At 43.2% G+C, this 19278-nt stretch overlaps 1 pseudogene; it reads right to left on the bottom strand.

The window, feature by feature from the left end:
- Window positions 1-15530: 15530 nt before the first annotated feature.
- Window positions 15531-16751, bottom strand: LOC128588016 (etoposide-induced protein 2.4 homolog; annotated as a pseudogene).
- Between the last annotated feature and the right edge of the window lie 2527 nt (window positions 16752-19278).

Below are 19278 nucleotides of genomic sequence, written 5' to 3'. Positions count from 1 at the left end.
CCCCACTCACAATGCACCTGGACAGCCTGCGTGCCAACCAGGTTGCAGACTAAGCCTTAAAAACCTGACTCCTTCAGCATTCAGAGCTGCTCTCAGAAACCCCCATGTTGGGACACTGAGGCAATTGTCCACTGGCTCTTCAATAAAAGGACTCTTCTGTAAATTTGCCTTTTTGGGCAGTGTGTTTTTGGTGGAACTCCTAGGCACTACAAATCTGGAGGCATCAGCGAGATCCTCCAGACCCTGGCACTGCCAATCTTTCAGCCAGTCTCCAAGACAGGCCATGGTCCCTCTGAGGGGAGGCATCCTCTGGAAACATTCCAGGGCCCCTGAAGGACCCAGAGCCCTCAGGAGAGTGGCTGACGATCACCCCTAAATTCACCTGTGAGTCCACCTCTGGAGGTAGTCCATTTAAACATCTATTTTTGGCTAGTGTCTGCAGACATTTAGTGTAACTATTGTGTTCATTGTTTGTTGTGGACTATTGTGGAAATATATAACTGTTTATTGTATTCATGTGTTGTGAATTGTGTAGGGCCCTTAGGGACCTCCAGTGGAAGGCCATAGGGACAGGAATTTTGGACAGGAACCTCGAATTGCCAGCCTATTGGCCTGTCAGAGGCTCTCAGAGGTATGTGACGGTAGGGCGACCTGTTGCTAGAATTCTGGTGGGGAACCTCAGCCCTGTCAAAGATAGTAAGATGTTATTGCCACTGAGACGTCAGTGCTTTGGCCTCAGGCCTTGGGGAAGTTAGGGTGCAGAGGGCAGGTGACAAGGGACGTTGATTTCTAACCTGAAGAGTTACATCTGAAGTTAGTCCCGTAAACCTGTAAGACAGGAACCTCGGACTCCCAACCTATTGGCCTGTCAGAAACAGGAACTCTGTGTTACTGTGCTATCAGCCTGTTGGGGGGTTCCCAGAGACTGGGATGCCAGTAGGAATCTCCGTCCTCAGATGCACAATTTAGATTCATGTACTTTTGTTCGTTTGTATTCTGTGTTGTTTGTCTATTGTGGTTTGTGCTTTTACTCTGTTCATATGGTTTGTACTTCTGCTCTGTTGCCAGCCTTTAGTGTGGGCTGGCCCCCCTACAGGTTTCTTTGATCCCCTCTTATGCTGACAGGTTTAGAAAGCAGTCACACAGAAAAGCTTAGCCATCCTGACATTGATGTATGAACCAAGTTAGTGAGTAGCCCCCCAGCTTTGCTCTGCACCTGTTCTCTCCATCTAAAAACTACAATTTTAATATCATTCTTCCAGCCCTTCAGTATCTCTGGTTTAAGTCCCTGGTTTGAGTCCCTCTAGTTAATCTAGTTAATTTCTCTGGTTATCAGGTTAGTTTTTATTGGTCCATTGTGTTGTCATTGTGCCTTTTTGCGCTTCTATGTGCTTCACAGATGCTTTTTGTCCTTTTTAAAATAAATTCTTCTGGCTCAGTGCCTGTGGCTCAAGTGGCTAAGGTGCCAGCCACATACACCTGAGCTGGTGGGTTTGAATCCAGCCCAGGCCTGCCAAACAACAATGACAGCTGCAACCAAAAATAGCTGGGCATTGTGGCAGGCACCTGTAGTCCCAGCTACTTGGGAGGCTGAGGCAGGAGAATCGCTTGAGCCCAGGAGTTGGAGGTTGCTATGAGCTGTAAAAGCCACGGCATTCTACCTAGGGTGACGGCTTGAGGCTCTGTCTCCAAAATATAAATAAATAAAGAAAAGAAAAGAAAATTCTTCCTCTTTTAAAGCAAATACCCCATTAGGTTGTTTATTAAGATTTTCTCTAATTAAAAAAAAAAAAGGTCCAGAGGGGGAGGGGCAAGATGGCTGACTAGAGCTAGCCTCTGACAGAAGCTCCTGTCCAGAGGGAAGTATATTGTCCAGAAAGTACCCAATTAAGTTGAAGACTGGGAGCTGAGCTGAGAGAGAAGAGTGATAACTCCAGGTCACCTCTGCTGAGGCAAACTGCAACTCCAAGAAAGCAAACTTCAGGTACAAAATTCATTCCAAAGGAAAAGTGTCCGTCACCTCCTCCAAGAAAGTTTTTTTTTTTTCTTCTCTTTGTTTGCTCCTGTAGGTTTTCTACAGGTGAGTGATGAACTGAGGACCTCTTGTCTTACCCCATGGGTGAGAGCTGTAGGAAGTGGGGTCTACTTCCACAGAGGGACCCTGCTGTGACCCTGAGCACTCACTTGCCAGGCAGAAAAATTGAACTAACATTTTCCTTGCCATTCTGAACTTCCAGTCCACCCTTCCCCCCTCACCTGATGAACCAGAGCCTAGCCCCTGCAGAGACTGGGAGGAGGCTCATGAGCAGTGCGCCCCTCCTCCACCAGACAAAGAGCCCTGTCCTCCTCCTGGCCAGAGCCTGCCAGAGCTGCATGTCGGGGCACTGCCCCCCTGTGCCAGCCCTGCCTCTGCACTGAGCCCTGCCCAGCCAGATTCATGAGCTCAGCGCTCTCCTTGTTGAAGTCACCCAGCACTAGACACTACCAGAACCACCCTGCTGCTGGATCCATGTGCCTCACGCTCCAGGAGCTGCTCCTACAGCCAGAACTCCCTGGCTGTGAGCCACACAGGGTTGCTTCCCACAAAGATCCAACAACAATAGAGTGATCCTGCCAGGGTCTAATCTTGGGGAGACACCTCTCCAACTCTGAGGACTGCCAGAGGAAACCAGAACTCGCTCTATAGGGATATTGGTGCTGTAGAGAGGCAGGGGCAAAGGTGTGGTGGCTGAGGGAGAAAAGAATTTGCTGACTTGTAACCCTCAGGATTAGACTGAGTCCAAGTGGAACACTTGCCAGTGGCTATTGAGTACCCGGGGCAGGTAGGCCTCAGCTGTCCCAGCTGGCTGGTGGCAGAGGGTAGTGGTCAGGCCATGGGAGCATTGACATTCCTTTTGACTCTGACAGGCGCAAATCCCTGGCACATCTGCTTATTGGAGGGAGTAGGACCTCAGCCTGGTGGGGTCACCAGTGACTGGGCATGAAAGAGGAGCAAAGTGGAGAAAGATACTCAGCCCCCTGGTCCAAATCTGCTATGGGGAGGGCCTTTCTGATTCCACAGAGCACCAGAGCGAGCCAAATTTGAGCAGCCAGTAGACCTCCACCATCTAGTTGCTGGAGACATTTTGAACTCTCCCACTTGAGAGTTCATATTGAGTTGGTTTGGAACTCCTCACCTGAGCCAATCACCCAAGGACCCTCTTGGGTGGTACCCTGGTTGTGTGGTAACGGGAAGGGTTGATTTTCTTTTTCCAGTTATTGTCCATGGAGGGTGGAGTGTCTTAGTTGCTTGTATTTCTCCACAGATAAGACTTCACCAGAGTCACTGATCCACTAGAATTGGAAAAGAACCAGCTGAATATAAGGCAGAGTCACCTAACTCCACCACATCAAGCAGGTTTCCCCGGCCTCAGTCTGTAATACTGTACAAGTCCTTTGCAAAGCTATAGAGGAAAAAGCTGTAGTCATCAGTCCCAGATCCTTGACAAAGGGCTGGTTAACCACAAGTCCAGGAACTCCCAATCCAATTTCACCTTACCTGCCCATCTAGCCAATGGTGAAAAACAATCATGAGGCAGAATTAGTGGAAAAATTCTGGCAACATGAATAATCAGAGTAGATTAACTCCCCCAAGGAATGATATGGCAGACACAGCACAAGATCCCATTTGTAAACAAATGGCTGAGATGTCAGAAATTGAGTTAGGAATTTGGATAGCAAATAAGATCAACAGAATGAAGGTAAAGATGGAATTGGAATTTCAAGGAGTAATTCAAGATGTCTCAAGAATTCAACGAATTCAAAGACAAAATCACCAAAGATTTTGACACATTGACAAGGCAAGAACTTGCAGCCCTCAAAGATCTGAGAAATACAGTAAATCACTCAGTAATAGAATGGAGCAGGAAGAAGAAAGGATCTCTGACATTGAAGACAAAGCTTTTGATGGCTCCCAAATGCTCAAAGAGAAAAAAAAGTGAAGAACAAAAATGGATCATTCTCTCAGAGAGCCCTGGGATAATTCAAAGAGATCTAATATTCGCCTTATAGGAATACCTGAAGGTGATGAGGTTGCTGCAAAGGATACAGATGCTTTACTTCATGAAATAATCAAAGAGAATTTTCCAGACATGCCAAGAGATTCTGAAGTTCAGATAGCAGACAGTTTCAGAACACTGGCATGACTTAACCCCAATAAAAATGCTGATAGACACATTATAATTAGCTTCACCAAAGGTAATATGAAGGAGAAAATTCTGCAAGCACCAAGATGTAAGAAAACCACAACCTACAAGGGAAAGAACATTAGAATGACTGCACATCTCTCTGCTGAAACATTTCAAGCTAGAAGAGGGTGGTCATCGACTTTTAATCTCCTTAAACAAAATAACTTTCAACCCAGGATCCTGTATCCAGCTAAACTGAGTTTCATCTGTGATGGGGAAATTAAATACTTTAATGACATTCACATGTTGAAGAAATTTGCCACAACTAAACCAGCTCTCCAGGATATTCTCAGACCTATCCTCCATTATGAACAGCACAATCCTCCACCACCAAAGTAAACTCACTCAGAAAGTTTTGATCAAATTCCAACTTCCACAGTGGCGAAAGGATTAAAAATGTCCACTAGACTTTCGAACAACTTGATACCCAAAATACTATCTGGCTTATCAATACTCTCAATTAATGTGAATGGCTTAAATTGCCCTCTAAAGAGGCACAGGTTGGCTGACTGGATACAAAAACTCAGGCCAGACATCTGTTGCATTCAAGAATCTCACCTTACCTTAAAAGATAAACATAGCCTCAGGTGAGGGGATGGTCATCTGTAATTCAGGCAAATGGAAATCAGAGAAAAGCTGGTGTTGCAATTTTATTCACAGATACAATAGGCTTTAAACCAACAAAAGTAAGGAAAGATAAGAATAGTCACTTCATATTTGTTAAGGGCAACACTCAACATGATGAGATTTCAATTATTAACATTTATGCACCCAACCAGAATGCACCTCAATTTATAAGAGAGACTCTAACATACATGAGCAACTTGATTTCTTCCAGCAAAATAATAGTCGGAGATTTTTTCTTTTTTTTTTTTTTTTAGAGACAGAGTCTCACTGTACCACCCTTGGGTAGAGTGCCATGGTGTCACACGGCTCACAGCAACCTCTAACTCTTGGGCTTACGCGATTCTCTTGCCTCAGCCTCCTGAGCAGCTGGGACTACAGGCGCCCGCCACAACGCCCGGCTATTTTTTTGTTGTTGTTGCGGTTTGGCCAGGGCTGGGTTTGAACCTGCCACCCTCGGCATATGGGGCCGGCGCCCTACTCACTGAGCCACAGGCGCTGCCCAATAGTCGGAGATTTTAATACTCCTTTGGCACTGTTGGATAGATCCTCCAAAAAGAAGCTAAGCCAAGAAACTTTAGACTCAAACTTAATTATTCAACATTTGCATTTAATAAACATCTACAGAACATTTCATCCTAACAAAACTGAATATACATTCTTCTCATCAGCCCATGGATCATCCTCCAAAACTGATCACATCTTAGGTCACAAGTCTAACCTCAGCAAATTTAAAAGAATAAAAAATGATTCCTTGTATTTTCTCAGACCATCATGGAATAAAAGTTGAACTCAGTAACAACAGGAATCTGCATATGCATAAAAAAACATGGAAACTAAATAACCTCATGCTGAATGATAGCTGGGTCATAGATGAGAGTAAGAAGTAAATTACCAAATTTTTGGAACAAAACAATAATGAAGACATGAACTATCAGAACCTCTGAGATACTGCAAAGGCAGTCCTAGGAGGGAAATTTATAGCGTTGCAAGCCTTCCTCAAAAGAGCGGAAAGAGAGGAAGTCAACAACTTAATGGAACATCTCAAGCAATTGGACAAGGAAGAACATTCTAATCCTAAACCCAGCAGAAGAAAAGAAATAACTAAAATTAGAGCAGAACTAAATGAAATTGAAAACAAAGGAATCATACAACAGATCAACCAATGAGTTGGTTTTTTGAAAAGGTCAATAAAATAGATAAACCTTTGGCTAACCTAACCAGAAGTACAAGAGTAAAATCCCTAATTTCATCAATCAGAAATGATAAAGGACAAATAACAGACTCCTCAGAAATTCAACAAATCATAATGAATATTACATAAAACTTTATTCTCAGAAGTATGAAAATCTGAAAGAAATAGATCAATACCTGGAAACATGCCACTCTCCTAGACTTAGCCAGAAAGAAGTGGAAATGTTGAACAAGCCTATAACAAGCTGTGAAATAGCATCAACTATAAGAAATCTCCCCAAAAAGAAAACCTCGGGACCAGATGGCTTCACATGAGAATTCTACCAAACCTTTAAAGAGGAACTAGTACCTATATTACTTAACCTTTTCCAAAACATAGAAAAAGAAGGAATACTTCCCAACACATTCTATGAGGCAAATATCACCCTGATCCCCAAACCAGGAAAAGACCAACAAGAGAAGAAAATTATAGACCAATATCTCTAATGAATATTGATGCAAAAATATTCAATCAGATCCTAGCAAACAGAATCCAAAACACATACATCATGACCCTGGGTTTCAACCCAGGGTCCCAAGGATGGTTCAGTATAAATAAATTCATAAATATAACACATCACATAAACAAATTAAAAAACAAAGACCATATGATTCTCTCAATTGATGCAGAAAAAGCTTTTGATAATATCCAACATCCTTTCATGATAAGAATGCTTAAGAAAATAGGTATAGAAGGAACATTTCATTTTTCTTTCTTCTTCTTCTTTTTTTTTTTTTTTTTGTAGAGACAGAGTCTTACTTTATCGCCTTTGGTAGAATGCCATGATGTCACACAGCTCACTGCCACCTCCAGTTCCTGGGCTTAGGCAATTCTCTTGCCTCAGCCTCCCAAGTAACTGGGACTACAGGCACCCACCACAATGCCCGGCTATTTTTTTGTTGCAGTTTGGCAGGGACCAGGTTTGAACCCACCACCCTCGGTATATGGGGCCAGCACCCTACTCACTGAGCCACAGGCACTGCCCAGAAGGAACATTTCTTAAACTAATAGAGGCCATCTACAGCAAATCCACAGCCAATATCATATTGAATGGAGTAAAATTGAAATCACTTCCACTCAGATCAGGAACCAGGCAAGGATGCCCACTGTCTCCACTGCTTTTTAACATTGTAATGGAAGTCTTAGCCACTGCAATCAGGCAAGAGAAGGCAATCAAGGGGATCCAAATAGGACCAGAGGAGATCAAAAAGTCACTTTTTGCAAACGGTATGATTATATATCTGGAAAACCCCAGGGAATCAACTACAAAACTCCTAGAAGTGATCAAGGAATATAGCAATGTCTCAGGATACAAAATTAAAACTCACAGTCTGTAGCCTTTATAGATACTAATAATAGTCAAGGGGAAAAAACAATCAAGGACTCTATTCCCTTTACTATAGCGCCAAAGAAGATGAAATATCTGGGAATGTATTTAACTTAGGATGCGAAAAATCTCTATAAAGAGAACTATGAAAGGCGGCGCCTGTGTCTCAGTTGGCAAGGCGCCGGCCCCATATACCAAGGGTGGCAGGTTCAAACCCGGCCCCGGCCAAACTGCAACCAAAAAATAGCTGGGCGTTGTGGCAGGCACCTGTAGTCCCAGCTACTCGGGAGGCTGAGGCAAGAGAATCGCTTAAGCCCAGGAGTTGGAGGTTGCTGTGAGCTGTGTGAGGCCACGGCATTCTACCGAGGGCCATAAAGTGAGACTCTGTCTCTACAAAAAAAAAAAAAAAAGAAAAGAAAAAAGAAAAGAGCACTATGAAGCTCTGAGAAAAGAAGTAGCTGACGATGTTACCAAATGGAAAAATATACAATGCTCATGGCTGGGAAGAATCAACATTGTTAAAATGTCTATACTACTTAAAGCAATCTACAGATTTAATGCAATCCCTATTAAAGCACCTCTGTCATACTTTAAAGGCCTGGAAAAATTAGTGCTTTGTTTTATATGGAAACAGAAAAAACCTCGATTAGCCAAGACATTACTCAGAAATAAAAACAAATCAGGAGGAATCATGGTACCAGACTTCAGACTATACTATAAATTGATAGTGATCAAGACAGCATGGTACTGGCACAAAAATAGAGAGATAGATGTATGGAATAGAACTGAAGACCAAGAGGTGACTCTGGACACTTATCATCATTTGATTTTTGATAAGCCTATCAAAAATATAAATTGGGGAAAAGATTCCCTATTCAACAAATGGTGCTGGGTGAATTGGCTGGTGACCTGTAGAAGACTGAAACTGGACCCACACCTTTCTCCTCTTAACAAAAATTGACTCTCACTGGTTTAACTGGACTTAAACTTAAGACATGAAACTATAAAAGTTCTTAGAGAGAGTGCAGGGGAACACTTGAAAAAATTGGCCTGGGAGAATACTTTATGAGGAGGACACCCTGGGCAATTGAAGCAACATCAAAAATACATTACTGGGATCTGATCAAATTAAGCTTCTGCACTGCCAAAAACACACTAAATAAAGCAAGTAGCCATCCCTCAGAATGGGAGAGGATTTTTGCAAGTTATATTCCGACAAAGGTCTAATAACCAGAATCCACAGAGAACTCAAACTTATTACTAAGCAAAAAACAAGTGATCCCATTTCATTGTTGGCAAGAGACATGAACAGAAGCTTCTTTGAAGAAGACAGGCACATGTTCTACAGACACATGAAAAAATGCTCATCATCTTTCATCATCAGAGAAATGCAAACCAAAACCATTCTGAGATAACATCTAACTCCGGTAAGAGTAGCCCACATCACAAAATCCCCAAACTACAGATGTTGGCATGGATTTGGAGAAAAGGGAACACTTCTGCACTGCTGGTGGGAATTTAAGCTAATAGATTCCTTTTGGAAGGAAGTTTGGAGAACACTCAGGGATCTAAATGTAGACCTGCTGTTTGAAGCTGCAATTCCTCTTCTAGGTATATATCCAAAGGACCAAAAATCATTTGGCAATAAAGATATTTGCACCAGATTGTTAATTGCCGCTCAATTCATAATTGCCAAGTCATGGAAGAAGCCCAAGTGCCCATTGACCCATGAATGGATTAATAAATAGTGGTATATGTATACCATGGAATACTATGCAGCAGTAAAAAAATGGAGACTTTATCTCTTTTATGTTTACATGGATGGAGCTGGAAAATATTGTTCTTAGTAAAGTATCTCAGGAATGGAAGAAAAAAATATCCAATGTACTCAGTACTACTGTGAAACCAATTTATAATCACTCACACTTGCATATGAAAAATGAAACACAACTATAGCCTAGGATGGAGGAGGGAAGGGGAGGTAGAAGAGAAGGGAGGGGGCGGGTCAATAGAGGGAGGGTTAGTAGGGGGACCACACCTATGGAGCATATTGCAAGTACAAATTGGATCTATCAGGTGTAGAACACAAATGTCTTAATGCTATAATTGGGTAAACGAGGTGAAGGCTATGTTGATTAGTAGGGTGTAAGCACTCCAATTTGTACAAATAATCAACACATTGAATCCCATAGTGGCATAAATGTATTTATGATCTATGTACAAATGACTTAGTAAAACCAAACAAACAAAACCAATGGTATGTTAAAAAAGAAAAAAAAAAAAGGTCCAAACTTCCAATTGGGTGGTGTGAGAAGTATACCCAAAAACCAGTGAAAAATCTATGCCAAAGAATAATCTTACTGTCCCTTTAAAACCTCCCAGCAATTGGTTTTAAAAAAAAAGTTTGAAATTGTGTATGTGTGAGTACTTAGAGACTGACTGAAACAATAACAATAGGTGGGCTTTCGTGCCCCTCCCCTCCACAGAGGGTAAAACAATTGTGTGACTGGCCCCTGTTTGTATCTCAGTGTTTTTTTTTTTTTTTTTTGTAGCAACAGAGTCTCACTTTATCACCCTCAGTAGAGTGCAGTGGCATCACACGGCTCACAGCAACCTCCAGCTCCTGAGCTTAGGCTATTCTCTTGCCTTAGCCTCCTGAGTAGCTGGGACTACAGGTGTCTGCCACAACAACTGGCTATCTTTTGTTGCAGTTTGGCTGGGGCTGGGTTCGAGCTTGCCATCCTCAGTATATGGGGCCGGCACCCTACCCATTGAGCCACAGGCACCGCCCCCTTTTAAACTTTCTAATTGTTAGTCTGGCCAAGTAAATAATTAACTCCGTGATATACTATAATCCTGTTTTATAAAAAGTGAATTTTTGAACGTGAAAGAAATTAAATAGAAACTATTTTTCTTTTTTTTTTTGTAACTGGCTGAATACAAAGTTTATCCTAAAGAAAAAGAAAAAAGAAATGTTAAGAGAGACTGACAAATTCTCTCGAATTCAAATTCCTGATGTCTTTAAAAATTAAGTACCTTTGGACTAAAAGCAGACTTTTAGAACTTTGATTGAAAAATTAACATGTTGGGTGGCTCCTGTGGCTCAGTGGGTAGGGCACTGGCCCCATATATCAAGGGAGACGGGTCCGAACCCAGCCTGGGCCAGCTAAAACAGCAGTGGCAATTGCAACAAAAATAGCTGGGCATTGTGGCGGGTGCCTGTAGTCCCAAGTACTCGGGAGGCCGGGAGGCCGGGAGGCTGAGGCAAGAGAATCACCTTAGCCCAAGAGCTGGAGGTTGCTGTGAGTTGTGACGCCATAGCACTCTACTGAGGGTGAGAAAAAAAAAAAAAAAAAGAAAGAAAAATTAACATGTTTGTGAGTATTGCTAACCTAATGTCAAACAAAACAGAAATCAATTACATGAAATTGAGTTAATTTGTTATGGTGTTTTGTTTGAAATATTGCTAATTCTGGGCGGTGCCTGTAGCTCAAGGAATAGGGCACTGGTCCCATATGCCAGAGGTGGCGGGTTCAAACCTAGCCCCGGCCAAAAAAAAAAACAAACACAAAAAAGATATATTGCTAATTCTTTTTGTGTTGTTTTCTGTAAGTCAAGAAAACCATTTTCTATCCTTTAAGCTATTTGTAGCTTTTCAAGCAATGTACATACTTATGAACAGAATTTGAAATATGTATTTTTTTCTCTCTCCTTGATTTCCCCATAATTTGAAAGTCATTTGTAAGTATTCTTAGTTTCTGACAATACAGTTATTTGCATAAGTTCAATAAGAATCTGTTTTGATCTATAGGATGTGATGAAGGCACTGGTTATTTTACCAAGGCTTTGGCCAGAATAGCATTTCCAGAAGTGTCCAGACAGTGTTAAGGAATTAAGGTTGACTTTATTTATTTTTTATTATTAAATCATAGCTGTGTACATTAATGCGATCATGGGGCACCATACACTGGTTTTATAGACTGTTTGACACATTTTCATCACACTGGTTAACATAGCCTTCCTGGCATTTTCTTAGTTATTGTGTTAAGACATTTATATTCTACATTTACTGAGTTTCACATGTACCCTTGTAAGATGCACCACAGGTGTAATCCCACCAATCAGCCTCCCTCTGCCCATCCTCCTCCCTTTCCCTTCCTCTCCCGCTTCCCCATATTCTTAGGTTATAACTGGGTTATAGCTTTCATATGAAAGCCATAAATTAGTTTCATAGTAGGGCTGAATACATTGGATACTTTTTCTTCCATTCCTGAGATACTTTACTAAGAAGAATACATTCCAGCTCCATCCATGTAAACATGAAAGAGGTAAAGTCTCCATCTTTCTTTAAGGCTGCATAATATTCCATGGTGTACATATACCACAATTTATTAATCCATTCGTTGATCAATGGGCACTTGGGCTTTTTTCATGACTTAGCAATGATGAATTGGGTTGCAATAAACATTCTGGTACAAATATCTTTGTTATAATGTGATTTTTGTTCTTCTGGGTATATACCTAGTAGAGGAATTATAGGATTGAATGGCAGATCTATTTTTAGATCTTTAAGTGTTCTCCCAACATCTTTCCAAAAGGAACTATTAATTTGCATTCCACCAGCAGTGTAGAAGTGTTCCCTTTTCTCCACATCCACACCAATTTCTCTGGTCTTGGGATTTTGTGATATGGGCTAATCTTACTGGAGTTAGATGATATCTCAAAGTAGTTTTGATTTGCATTTCTCTGATGATTAAAGATGATGAGCATTTTTTCATGTCTGTAGGCTGTGTGCCTGTCTTCAGAGAAGTTTCTCTTCAAGTCCCTTGCCCAGCCTGCGATGGGATCACTTGTTCTTTTGTTGCTTATACGTTTGAGTTCTCTGTAGATTCTGGTTATTAAACCTTTATCAGAGACATAACCTGCAAATATCTTCTCCCATTCTGAGGGCTGTTTGCTTGCTTTACTTACTATGCTCTTGGCTGTGCAGAAGCTTTTTAGTTTGATCAGGTCCCAGTAGTGTATTTTTGAAATTGCTTCAATTGCCGGGGCGGGGGGAGGTCCTCCTCATAAAATACTCACCTATACCAATTTCACCAAGGGTTTCCCCACAATCTCTTCTAGTATTTTTATAGTTTCATGTCTTAAGTTTAAATCTTTAATCCAGTGAGAGTCTATCTTAGTTAATGGTGAAAGGTGTGGATCCAGTTTCAATCTTCTACAGGTTGCCAGCCAGTTCACCTGGCACGATTTGTTGAATAGGGAATCTTTTCCCCCACTGAATGTTTTTAATTGGCTTGTCAAAGATCAAATAATGGTAAGTAGCTGGATTCATCTCTTGGTTCTCTGTTCTGTTCCAGACATCTACTTCTCTGTTTTTGTGCCAGTACCATGCTGTTTTGATCACTACCAATTTATAGTATAGTCTGAGGTCTGGTAGAGTGATTCCTCCTGCTTTGTTTTTATTTCTGAGTAATGTCTTGGCTATTTGAGATTTTTTCTGATTCCATATAAAACAAAGTATTATTAATAGGAATTGCATTAAAATTGTCCTATTGCTTTGGGTAGTATGGACATTTATTTTTTTATTTTTTTTATTTTTTTTGGTAGTATGGACATTTTAACAATGTTGATTCTTCCCAGCCATGAGCATGGTATGTTTTTCCATTTGTTAACATTTTTAGCTATTTCTTTTCTTAGAGTTTCATAGTTCTCTTTATAGAGATCTTTCATGTCCTTTGTTAGATAAACTCCCAAATATTTCATCTTCTTTGGCACTATTGTGACTGGAATAGAGTCCTTAACTGTTTTTTCAGCTTGACTATTGTTGGTATATATAAAGGCTACCGATTTATGAATGTTGATTTTGTAACCTGAGATTCTGCTATATTCCTTGATCATTTCTAAGAGTTCTGTAGTAGAATACCTGGTGTTTTCCAGATATATAATCATATCATCTGCGAAGAGTGAAAGTTTGATCTCTTCTGACCCTATATGGATACCCTTGATGGGACAGATTGCTATAATTTACTATCTCTCTACCCTGACTACAGTGTAAGGTCCATCTTTGGTTCATTACTGTATGCCCCTTACCTAGAACCGAGTAGGCACTCAAATATTTGTGGATGACGTAATGTCACTAACTTCAGTAATTTCACAGCAGAATATGCAGTAGAAAAACTCTCACACAAGCTCAGAGGCTGTCTTTGTCATCCCCCCAACCTACCCTCAGTTCTCACTTTTTATTTATGAAATGCTAAACTCAGAGACTTGTTTAGAAGTTCACCTCTGGGGCACAATAAAAAATAACAAAATACCAGAAAAAAGAAAAAGAGATGAGACTGGGTGAGAGAAGTGGCTCCCACCTGCCTTCCCAGCACCCGGAGGTCCAGGCAGGAAGATCTCTTGAGCTCAGAAGTTCCAGACGAGCCTGAGTAAGAGCAAGACCTCCACTCTACTAAAAATAGAAACATTAGTAAGATGTTGTGGCAGGTGCCTGTAGTTCCAGCTATTCAGGAGGCTGAGATAGGAGGGTTGCCTGAGCCCAGGAATTTGAGGTTACTTTGAGCTGGGTGGACTCCACAGCATTCCAGCTTGGGCAGCAGTGTGGGACTCAGTCTGTAAATAAAGAAATAGGCTCGCTGCCTGTGGCTCAAACGGTTAAGGCGCTAGCTGCATACACCTGAGCTGGCAGGTTCAAATCCAGGCTGGGCCCACTAAACAATGACGACTGCAACCAAAAAACAGCCAGCATTGTGGCAGGTGCCTGTGGTCCCAGCTACTTGGGAGGCGGAGGCAGGAGAATCGTTTGAGCCCAGGAGTTGGAGGTTGCTGTGAGCTGTGATGGTACAGTACTTTACCCAAGGCAACAGCTTGAGGCTCTGTCTCAAATAATAATAACAATAATAATAAAGAAATAGGACTTCAAGCCTGAACTCACAATTTTTTTTTTTTTTTTTTTTTGTTAAGAGACTGAGTCTCGGGAGGCGACTGTGGCTCAGTCGGTAAGGCCCTGGCCCCATATACCGAGGGTGGCGGGTTCAAACCCAGCCCCGGCTGAACTGCAACCAAAAAATAGCCGGGGGTTGTGGTGGGCGCCTGTAGTCCCAGCTAATCGGGAGTCTGAGGCAAGAGAATCGTTTAAGCCCACGAGTTGGAAGTTTCTGTGAGCTGTGTGAGGGCACGGCACTCTACTGAGGGCCATAAAGTGAGACTCTGTCTCTACAAAAAAAAAAAAAAAGAGAGAGACTGAGTCTCACTTTATGGCCCTCAGTAGAGTGTCATGGTGCTACAGGTCACAGTAACCTCCAACTACTGGACTCAGGCCATTTTCCTGCCTCAGCCTCCCGACCAGCTGGGACCACAGGTGCCCACCACAACGCCCTGCTGTTTTTTGTTGCACTTTGGCTGGGGCTGGGTTTGTACTGCCATCCTTGGTATATGGAGCCGGTGCCCTACCCACTGAGCCACTGGCACTGCCCCAGAACTCACAATGTTTTCAATATTTTATGGTAATTTATTCCAATAAAAAAATTTTAATACAGGTGGTGCCTGTGGCTCAGTGAATATGGTGCCAGCCCCCTATACCGAGGGTGGCAGGTTCAAACCTGACCCTGGCCAAACTGCAACAAAAAATAGCTGGGCGTTGTGGTGGGCACCTGTAGTCCCATCTCGGGAGACTGAGGCAAGAGAATCGCTTAAGCTGAGGAGGTGGAGGTTGCTGTGAGCTGTGACAGCATAGCACTCTACAGAGGGTGACAAAATGAGACTCTGTCTCTAAAAAAAAAAAAAAAAATTACAAAACCCACCATCCAAGGGTGTGGTGGGAGGCAGGAAAGTAGGAGAGTAAAAGCACAGGGAGAAAACAAAATCCAACAGCTAGAATTACAAATCCCATCAGGTGGCGCCTGTGGCCCCAGGCACAGGGGATGGCAAGGGTAGAAATACCTGTGGTCCTTTCAGACTCAGGTGGTGTTAAGAATCCACACTGGCATCAGGAAGATTCTGCCTTACGTGCACCAGAGACGGATCTTCCAGTTCGTCAGAGAGAAGTGAATAAGCACAGGGCCCTTGGCAGCCTCCCTCAACTCCCACCCATTCCCTTTGTGGGGCAGGCAACTCAGTGGCCTGCAGCAGCCTTCTTTGACAGGAGATGGGTGTGGTGAAGGGAACTTCTCTGCAGAAGTTGAGCTGCTAAGGGCAGACTGCAGGTCCACTGTCTTGTGGGAGAGTTGGGAGAGTTGGTTGCCTAAGGTGACCTCCAAGGAGAAGAGTCACAACTGGAAGAAGTACACTTTTTAGGGGTCGGTGCTTCACTGGTGCTGATAATGAATAAAGAGGATGGAAAAGAGGCAGCCGCTGATCTGCCGTGAGAAAAGCCAAGCGCAAACCAACCCCAAAGTAGTAAGGCCAGTTCTTTTCTGTGTTTGACAACGGTTGGTGCATTTCAATTCCTTTATTGAACTTACGATGTTTGAAGCAACACAGTGAGTACAGAAGGGACATGTGAAGGAGACTAACTAGCTGACCAACAAGATGGATGGGAAGAGGCTCAGGAACATTCCCTGGGTAAGGAAAGGAGCCTGCAACAAGAGCTTGAAAAGCATGTCAGCAACTGTTCTGCTGACACGAGGGAATGGATGAGCCTTCCTCCCTGATACCTCAGGTGCCAGGTCAGCCATATCCTGAAACCAAATGGCATTCACAACTCCACTGAGCACAAACGGGGAACACCCAGAAGGCACTGAAAATTGATGTGAGGCTATTCCAGCCAGGACCAGACATCTCCATGCAGTGATGGATCACCAATAATTGGGGCTGTTACTCACATCTCCGTGCAGTGATGGATCACCAATAATTGGGGCTGTTACTCACTGAAGCATAGGAATAAACATCCGTTTTTTTTGTGTGTGTGTGTGTTTTTTTTTTGTTTTTTTTGTTTATTTTTTTTTTGTGGTTTTGGGCCGGGGCTGGGTTTGAACCCACACCTCCATCATATGGGACCGGCGCCCTACTCCTTGAGCCACAGGCGCCGCCCAGGAATAAACAGCCGAAAGAACTAGAGGGGATGAAACCAGAATACTCCAGCATTCCAAGCACAATCCTGGAAAATTCTGCTAACAATACGTGCCTCACTCTCTTGCTTCTGCTCCCTGCTCTGGGCTCCCCTCTGCACCAAGACACTGCTTGCCCTTCTTTGGCGCTGCTCCTCTCTCTTTTGCTGAATTGGAGCATCTAACTTTGAGAAGGTGTAAATACCCCATATAGAGTCTTTGATTCCCCTGGTAAGGTCCTAGAGAAAGGTTTTGACACTGTCAGCCATCTCTTCACCACCCAGACTATCAACCGCACAGAAAGAGAAGCACCCCAAAAGCTCTCATCACATAGGACCTGCCCCGCCCTCTGTGGGCAGCTCAGCTCCTGGCCTAGCTACAGGATCTGCCCAGCACTCCCAGGGCTGGGGCTGCTGTGCCCACCAAATTTTAATACATTTGTATGTATCAGGATAAACAAAAAGAGGTCATCTAGTGGGAAATCCCTCAACCTTCAACGAGAGGTTTATAAGATCCTTAACTCATCCCATTCACTACTCCATACCTCTTTTTTTGTGTGTGTGTGTGGTTTTTGGCCAGGGCTGGGTTTGAACCCACCACCTCTGGTATATGGGGCCGGTGCCCTACTCCTTTGAGCCACAGGCACTGGGCTCCCCTCTACTCGTTTGAGCCACAGGCACTGGGCTCCCCTCTGTGCCAAGACATACCTCTTTTTAAAATCAAGGAAGAAAGGAGCTCACTAAAAACACTCAGGGAGAGGGCGGCGCCTGTGGTTCATTGGTTAGGGTGCCAGTCCCACATACCGGAGGTGGTGGGTTCAAACCTGGCCCCAGACAAACTGCAACAAAAAATATCTGGTTGTTGTGGCAGGCACCTGTAGTCCCAGCTACTCGGGAGTCTAAGGCAAGAGAATCGTCTAAGCCCAGGAGTTGGAGGTTGCAGTGAGCTGTGATGCCACAGCACTCTACTAAGAGTGACATAGTGAAACACTGTCTCCAAAAAAAAATCAAAAAACACTCAGGGAGAACCAGGCATAAACAAACTTAGTGAGTGAATTAACGAACTAAAGGAATTACCTCTCCTCAGGTCATATGTCAGACCTTCTTATGGTCTGTATAACATCTTCATTCCTCTTGGAACTTTAAAGCGGTGGTTCTCATTCTCACCTCACTTTCCTTTCCTTTTCTTTTTTTGTTTTTGTTGACAGTCTCACTATGTCACCCTCGGTGGAGTGCTATAGCCTCACAGCAATGTCAAAGTCTTGGACTTAATCGATTCTCTTGCCTCAGCCTCCTGAGTAGCTGGGACTACAGGCGCCCGCCACAACACTGGGCTATTTTTTGGTTGCAGTTGTCGTTGTTTAGCAGGCCCAGGCCGGGCTCGAACCCAACTCACTTAGCCTCCTTTTCTTTTTTTAAGGCTAAGTTAAGCGAAGCAGTGGGAGTGGAGAAAGAACAGAGAGTCTATAACTGGCCGTGATTACTTAGTTGTAAACCACTGCAATCTAACTGGCCGGCATTCACTTTTTGACCTCAGAACACTTTTACACTCTTAAAAATTACTGAGGTCGGGCGGCGCCTGTGGCTCAGTGAGTAGGGCGCCGTCCCCATATGCCAAGGGTGGCGGGTTCAAACCCAGCCCCGGCCAAACTGCAACAAAAAAATAGCCGGGCGTTGTGGCGGGCGCCTGTAGTCCCAGCTGCCCGGGAGGCTGAGGCAAGAGAATCGCGTAAGCCCAAGAGTTAGAGGTTGCTGTGAGCCAGGTGATGCCACGGCACTCTACCTGAGGGCGGTACAGTGAGACTCTGTCTCTACAAAAAAAAAAAAAAAAATACTGAGGCCTGTGTGGCACCTACAGCTCAAAGGAGTAGGGTGCCAGTCCCACCATATACTGGAGGTGGCGGATTCAAACCTGGCCCTGGCCAAAAACTGCAAAATTAAAAAAAAAAAAAAAATTACTGAGGCCCCTAAACTTTTTGCTTGCATGGGTAATATTTGATAATTGCTGTAAGAAATTAAAACTTAGAAAACTTTTAAGTGATTTAAAAATACTTAAGTCAGTTAGAAGCAATAAACCTATTACATATGGCCAGACTCATGTCTGTAATCCCAGCACTCTGGGAAGCCGAGGCAGGTGGATTGCCTGAGCTCATGAGTTCCAGACCAGCCTGAACCGTAAGACCTCGTCGAAAAATAGCCAGGCATTGTGGCGGGCACCTGTAATCCCAGCTACTTGGGAAGCTGAGGCAGGAGGATCGCTTGAGCCCAAGAGTTTGAGGTTGTGGTGAGCTATGACACCATGGCAGTGTACTGAGGGTGACAAAATGAGTCTCTGTCTCCAAAACGTAAACAAAAACCATTACATATAAGCATGAGAAATATTTTTATGAAAAATAGCTATATTTAAAAAAAACACAAGTATGCACATACTCTCTCTGTAAAAAGAGTGATGTTTTACATTCTTGCAAATGTCTTCAACATCTGGCTTCACAGAATTGCTGTGCCTCTCACATTTGCTTCTGCCTTCGACCTGCTGTGCTAGTGTGGAGTCCTGGCAAACTCCACTGTGCACTTGTGAATGAGGAAAAAGGCAAGTAACCTCTCACTAGTATTACAAGAATAGTTTCAACCTTCCCAGGCCCTCCAGTCACACTTCGAGAACCTGTTTTCTGGGAGATGTTACCACCTCTCCTTCCTGTAATCACCATCTAGGAATTTTTTAAAAACTATAAAAACATGACTGGTCCAACGGCAGTGGGGTTTATTAACATTAGTGTTACTAAAGTTGATACACAACCCCCTACGGCTAAATTTG

This window comes from Nycticebus coucang, chromosome 6, assembly GCF_027406575.1.
Source record: "Nycticebus coucang isolate mNycCou1 chromosome 6, mNycCou1.pri, whole genome shotgun sequence".
Taxonomy (NCBI): Eukaryota; Metazoa; Chordata; class Mammalia; order Primates; family Lorisidae; genus Nycticebus; species Nycticebus coucang.
The sequence above is the reverse complement of the archived record's forward strand: the minus strand, read 5'-3'. Positions and strand labels throughout refer to the sequence as shown.